Here is a 5,865-nt window from a genome sequence, read left to right as displayed (position 1 = left end):
GTCGGTTGGAGCAATCATCACACTATCCACTATCTCATTTTGGTACAAATAGAAATCTCGTTTTGGTATAATGGCATGTATAAGCTTATTTGGCCAATGATGGCTTGTAATTGTTGTTTTGTAATTTAGCTATTGGAGTGGCTAGTGATGGTCTAAGTTTGGCTATTTTTGAAGTGATGTTTTGGTAATCACATGAATACTTATTATGTGTTAGTTGTTGGAATTATGTTAGCTTATAAGTTTATGATAAGAGTAAGTTTATATCCATTGATGCATGAGATAATACCATATGATTGATGTCAAATTTTATGTGAATATGATGTTGGTTTGGTGAATATATGCTTGTGTGTTTTGGTGCACGAAAATGGTAAGTTTTGGGTGACAAATGAGGCTAGGAAATTGCCTTATTTTGTTCCATGGGCATGTGGTCCGATCATGTGTCCCCTGCATCTTAAAAATGAGTAATAGAATGCTCTGAATTAGGCACATAGGTAGAGACACGGGCGTGTGTCTCAGCCGTTTGGTTGACACGACCTTGAACACGGGCGTGTTACATGGCCGTGTGAAAACTGCACCTAAATTTCAAAAATAAAATTCGCCACACGGCCTAGCACATAGGCGTGTGACTTGGCCTTGTGACTTCAATTTCTTCATGCCTTATAAGTTAGAGAGTTACACAGGGTAGGGACACGGGTGTGTGTAGTACACGGCCCGACCACACAGGCGTGTCCTTAGACCACATGGGTGTGTGAGCCCTGTGACCTTGGAAATTTTTTGAAATGTCGCGAAAAGTTTTATGAGTTTCCGATTAAGTCTTGACTTGATTCTAATGCTCGTATTAGACCTCGAAAGTCCAATTAAGGGATGTTTTGAATGATCTCGGTAAATGAATAGTAATTTACGTAAATTATTTGTAAAATGTTCTGAATCTCTGAAACCCTATTCTGACGACAGATACGGGTTAGAGGTGTTACAATATTACTACTCCAAAACCACTTAGAATTTTTATGCTGCAATGCAACTTTTTTAATGTAACACCCCTTACCCATATCCAAGGCCGAAACAGAGTACGAGGCATTACCAGACTTAACCATACACATAGATGAAAACCGAGCCATAAAATTTCATTTAATTCAAAACTTTTCGAACACATGCATAGACTCATATTTAAAGACATATAACGTGGCATAGCACTTACACATCCATGATCATGCAATAACATGTCTTTCACTTTAAACATATTTGCTTACCATCCTGTATATAATATACATTCTTACATTAACTAGAACTAGACATGCTAAATCTTATTCTCATTTTATACCATCATAACGTAGTTACCAATTTGTCCATTAAACATCCATATTCAAGGCAACATTACTCATTTCCATTTAATTCATGGTCCACTGGCCTACATTTAACTTACTTGATGTATTACCAATCATGCATAACAAACAAAGCTAACTATATCATCACATCAAAACATAGGACATGGCATGATTAATTAAACTTATAAACCATAATGGATAAGGACCACATCTCATGATCATATACGATAACTCAATGCAGACTGATACGTATGGTCAAAATCATAATAATAATACATATCACAAACCAACTTCCTATACATGACACTCACTTGATATTTCTAATATTTGAATTAATTCTCCCAAAAATGATAGTTTGATAGTGTGATTTTGCCTCCGACGATCTCCAACCCCGAGCCGACCTGCCAATACTAAATAAATGGAGAGGATGGGTAAGTCCATATGAAATTAATAAGTAATTACTAACATGCTTTTCAAGATAAAACACTATAATTGTACAATTACATATGTTCAGGTTAAGCTATTTTATTGAGTTACAGTTACTAAATCATTCATATCTGAAGCTACAAAACTCCAAATTTAGTTTCGTTAATTTTCCTTGAAACTAGATTCATATACCTTTCTCCCATAAAATTTATAGAATTTTTGGTTTAGCCAATTAGTACAGTTTATTCATTAAATTTTCCCCTGTTTTGCTGTCCAACAGTTCTGACCTCTCTTCACTAAAAATTATTTATCTCATATTTCCGGACTTGGATGATGTTCCTGTCCATTCCTCCTGAAATTACACTCATTTAAGATTCTATTCATATAAATTATAACTCATAAGTATTTTTGTACAACTTTTAACAATTTTTCCAAGTCAGAATAGGGGATCTCGAATTCATTCTGACACTGTCTCACAAAAATTAGAATATCACATTTTGCTCCCTCTATTTCTTTTATATGAAAATAGACTCATTAAATTTAATTCCATAATTTTTTTGAAATTTAATTCAACTTACACAATTTTTTGGTGAATTTTTAAAGTCACGCAATGTTTTACTACTAAAATTCACTCTTACATAATTTCACATAATCCATTTTGTCTTATCGAAGTTCACTCAAATATCGAGCACATTGCTCATAATTTTCATAAACATATACCTGTACTTATTCATCATATAATCATGTTCACATGTATTTTTACTTAATCAATTTTCTCGTTGAACTCTTCGGAATAATAATTGATACTCAGTTGCCCGCACATATTTTTACACTTGTAGACAAGGCTATCTAGTACGCATAGTAGCTTGCGCTTAGTACTACACATGCGACCAATTATTCGGTACACATAATAGCCTGCACTTAGTACTGCACATGTGACCTAACCATCTGATACACGTAGTAGCCTGCACTTAGTACTACACACGTGATCGAAGTTATCGGGTACACATAGTAGCCTGCACTTAGTACTACACATGCGACCAATTATCCAGTACACGTAGTAGCCTGCACTTAGTACTACTCACGTGACCTCACAATAGATCATTCATATAATTTCTATTCCGAAGGCTCAACCGGGAAATTCCTCACTTTCCAACATGTTACAGATTTATTCATAGTCCTTTTTCAATTTTCAATTTACAACAAATAGTCATTCTATAGGCAGCCACATTCCATATGATAACAAAATATAATAAAATAAAAAGAATCGATAAATTATTTACGTACAAACTTGTCGAAATCTCATCAGGTACAACCATGTAGCAATTCATGCAACCCAGGTAATAGTAATTTAGCACTCAATTCATGCAACAATAATTTGTCATTCAATTTCACATGTCACAACAAGCATTACGTTTTTCCATATCATACATACCATCCATCAACTTCTTTTAAACATATTAACTAATACAATTTATGCCATATCAATAGAGAATTACAATTCATGCATGGTATTGCATTATTATTAACACACGAACTTACCTCGATCCAGAAACGGTAATTTACCATTTTAGTCCATAACCTTGTATTTTCCCGATTTAAGCCCGAATCTTGATTTCCTTCATCTATAATATCACATTTAGCCTAATAATTAGTCACATTATTCATACGGGTCCAAAAATAATTTTTTTACAAATTTTCATTTTGACCCTTAAACTTTTGCATATTTGCACTTTTGCCCCAAGCTTCGAAAATTAAACTTCATCCTATTTTCTTATGTTTAATGACATGCTTATCATTTTTCCCTTCTATGGAAACATTAAATTCTCACTCTAACATACAGATTATGTCGTTTTACCCGTTTTCACGTAAAATCACTTAGCAAAAGTTGTTTAACACAATTTCAAGCTTCATATTCTACCATTAAACATCAAAATACATGCATATCATTCATGGGTAAATTTTTAAACACAAACCCTAGCTCAAAATAATGGTAGAAATAGCTAGAACATGTTACCGGGACTTTAAAAATGTAAAGAACATTAAAAACGGGGCTCGGGATCACTTACAGATGAGATTGGAAAGCTTGAAAACCCTACCATGGTGTTTTTCATGAAAAATTGGGCCATGAGGAAGAAGATGAGCAAATTTGGCTTACTTTGGCATTTTTAATTCATTTAATTACCAATTTACTAAAATGCCTTTAATGAAAAACTTTTAAAAACCTATCATACCATGTCCATTTTTGTCCACAAACTGCAAAATGGTCTAATTACCATTTAAGGACCTTTAATTTAAAAACTCATAACAATTAGAGACTTCTAACATGTAGAACTCAACTTTTACACTTTTTTACAATTTAGTCCTTTTGACCAATTTGAGTGCCTAAACGTCGAAATTTTCGAACGAAATTTTCACAAAATCATTCCGAAAAATCGTAGACCATAAAAATATAATAAAAATGAATTTTCCTCATCAGAGTTGTGGTTCCGAAACCACTGTTCCGACTAGGCCCAAAATCAAGATGTTACATTTAATTTACTCCATTTGAATTTTTCTCAAAAAGGGGAAAGGAAGTGTGCGTGGGGAATTATGCATGTTGGTATGGAGTATATTTTTGGATTTTATTTCCTTGAAATTATTGTTTAGTGAGAATATTGTTTCTTGTTGGCGCTTATAATTGTTTTACTCTAGTTAAGTAATGGTTATCTTTGAGACATGCTACTATATTTTCTTGCTTGATTATCATCACTTGGTTGATTCACATGTGTTGCTATGTTCTTACAAAATTATTTTGTCATGGTAATGGTTTTATCAAAAATGCAAAAGGGGGAGATTGTTGGTGCATAGCTACACTTCACAATGTGGTTTAAGGTGTCAGCATATCTCTTTTCACTCCTTTAAGGAGACTTGTACACTGCTATGCGAAGTTTGCATTTTTTATGTGATGATATATTTTAATTTAGCTAAGAAGAAAAATCATGATAATTTATCTATCATCTTTAGAAGATAATTATCCCTGTTCAACCTTGTATAAAGCAAGAAGAGTTTTAGTTGTACAATGCAATTTATCTCGACAAGAAATGTCCTAGTTAATCAAAGCCTTACTGCTTGCTAATGATGAACACTTTGAATAGATAAATTTGAAGATAATGTCAACTTAATTTCTTGATAATGAAAAGGTTGAATATCTACCTTGTTGGTTTAATCTCCTTCAATGGATTATTATAATTAGTATATCGGAAAACATCATGATTGATAAGAGTGAATTCAACCGAAGATACCTGAAGGTAATTAAACCCTACCTTGATAATTGATATAGTGAAAATCAATAAGTAAATATGATTATTATCTCGCTTATCTTTGCACATTTAGTGTCCAATTTACTGAAACTTTGTAGCCTATATATAAGTATTTTACGCATGACATTTTTAAGAGAGTGATCACAAAATTTAGTTTATTGAAGGACATTCAAATACTTTTATTTCACCTATGTGTGATTTATTTTCTACCTTTAGTAGGTAAGGTGAGTGTGAGAAAGAGTTCATACTAGGTATACTTGGGTGAAAGTGCAATTATCTTATGATTACAATAAATTAGGATTAGATCATTATTTGTACTATATGATTTAATAGTGGAATTCTACTCTTGGAAATGTGTCACAAACATAGGCTAAGTTAGAATTGTGTTAACAACTTCCTATAACTTGTTCTTCTATTATTCTATGTTTATTTATTTGTGAGACAAAATGTGTGCCCACTTCGCTTGCCACAATTTACTACTAGTTTCAAAATTTCAATTCGTATATAATTTTTTAAAAAATATTACTTAATATTTATCATATATTTTTGAATTTTTCTTTAAACATATAGGAATTATATATATTCAATAAAAATAACTCATCTTTTTACCGTTTCTAGCTTCTAATATCACATGCGTTGCATGTGATTTTACGAGTTTAATATTTAATTAGTTTTTAAATATTGTATTTTCAATTGTACTAAGTAAATAATAATAATATTTCTTATTTTAATTATTGTAACACCCCAAAATTAGGCCTAGGAGTTTTAGGGGTATTTTAAGAATTTTAGCCTTAGAGTATTAGAAATTTTAC

Source organism: Gossypium hirsutum, chromosome A08 (genome assembly GCF_007990345.1).
Source record: "Gossypium hirsutum isolate 1008001.06 chromosome A08, Gossypium_hirsutum_v2.1, whole genome shotgun sequence".
Classification (NCBI taxonomy): Eukaryota; Viridiplantae; Streptophyta; class Magnoliopsida; order Malvales; family Malvaceae; genus Gossypium; species Gossypium hirsutum.
This window is presented reverse-complemented; position numbering follows the sequence as displayed.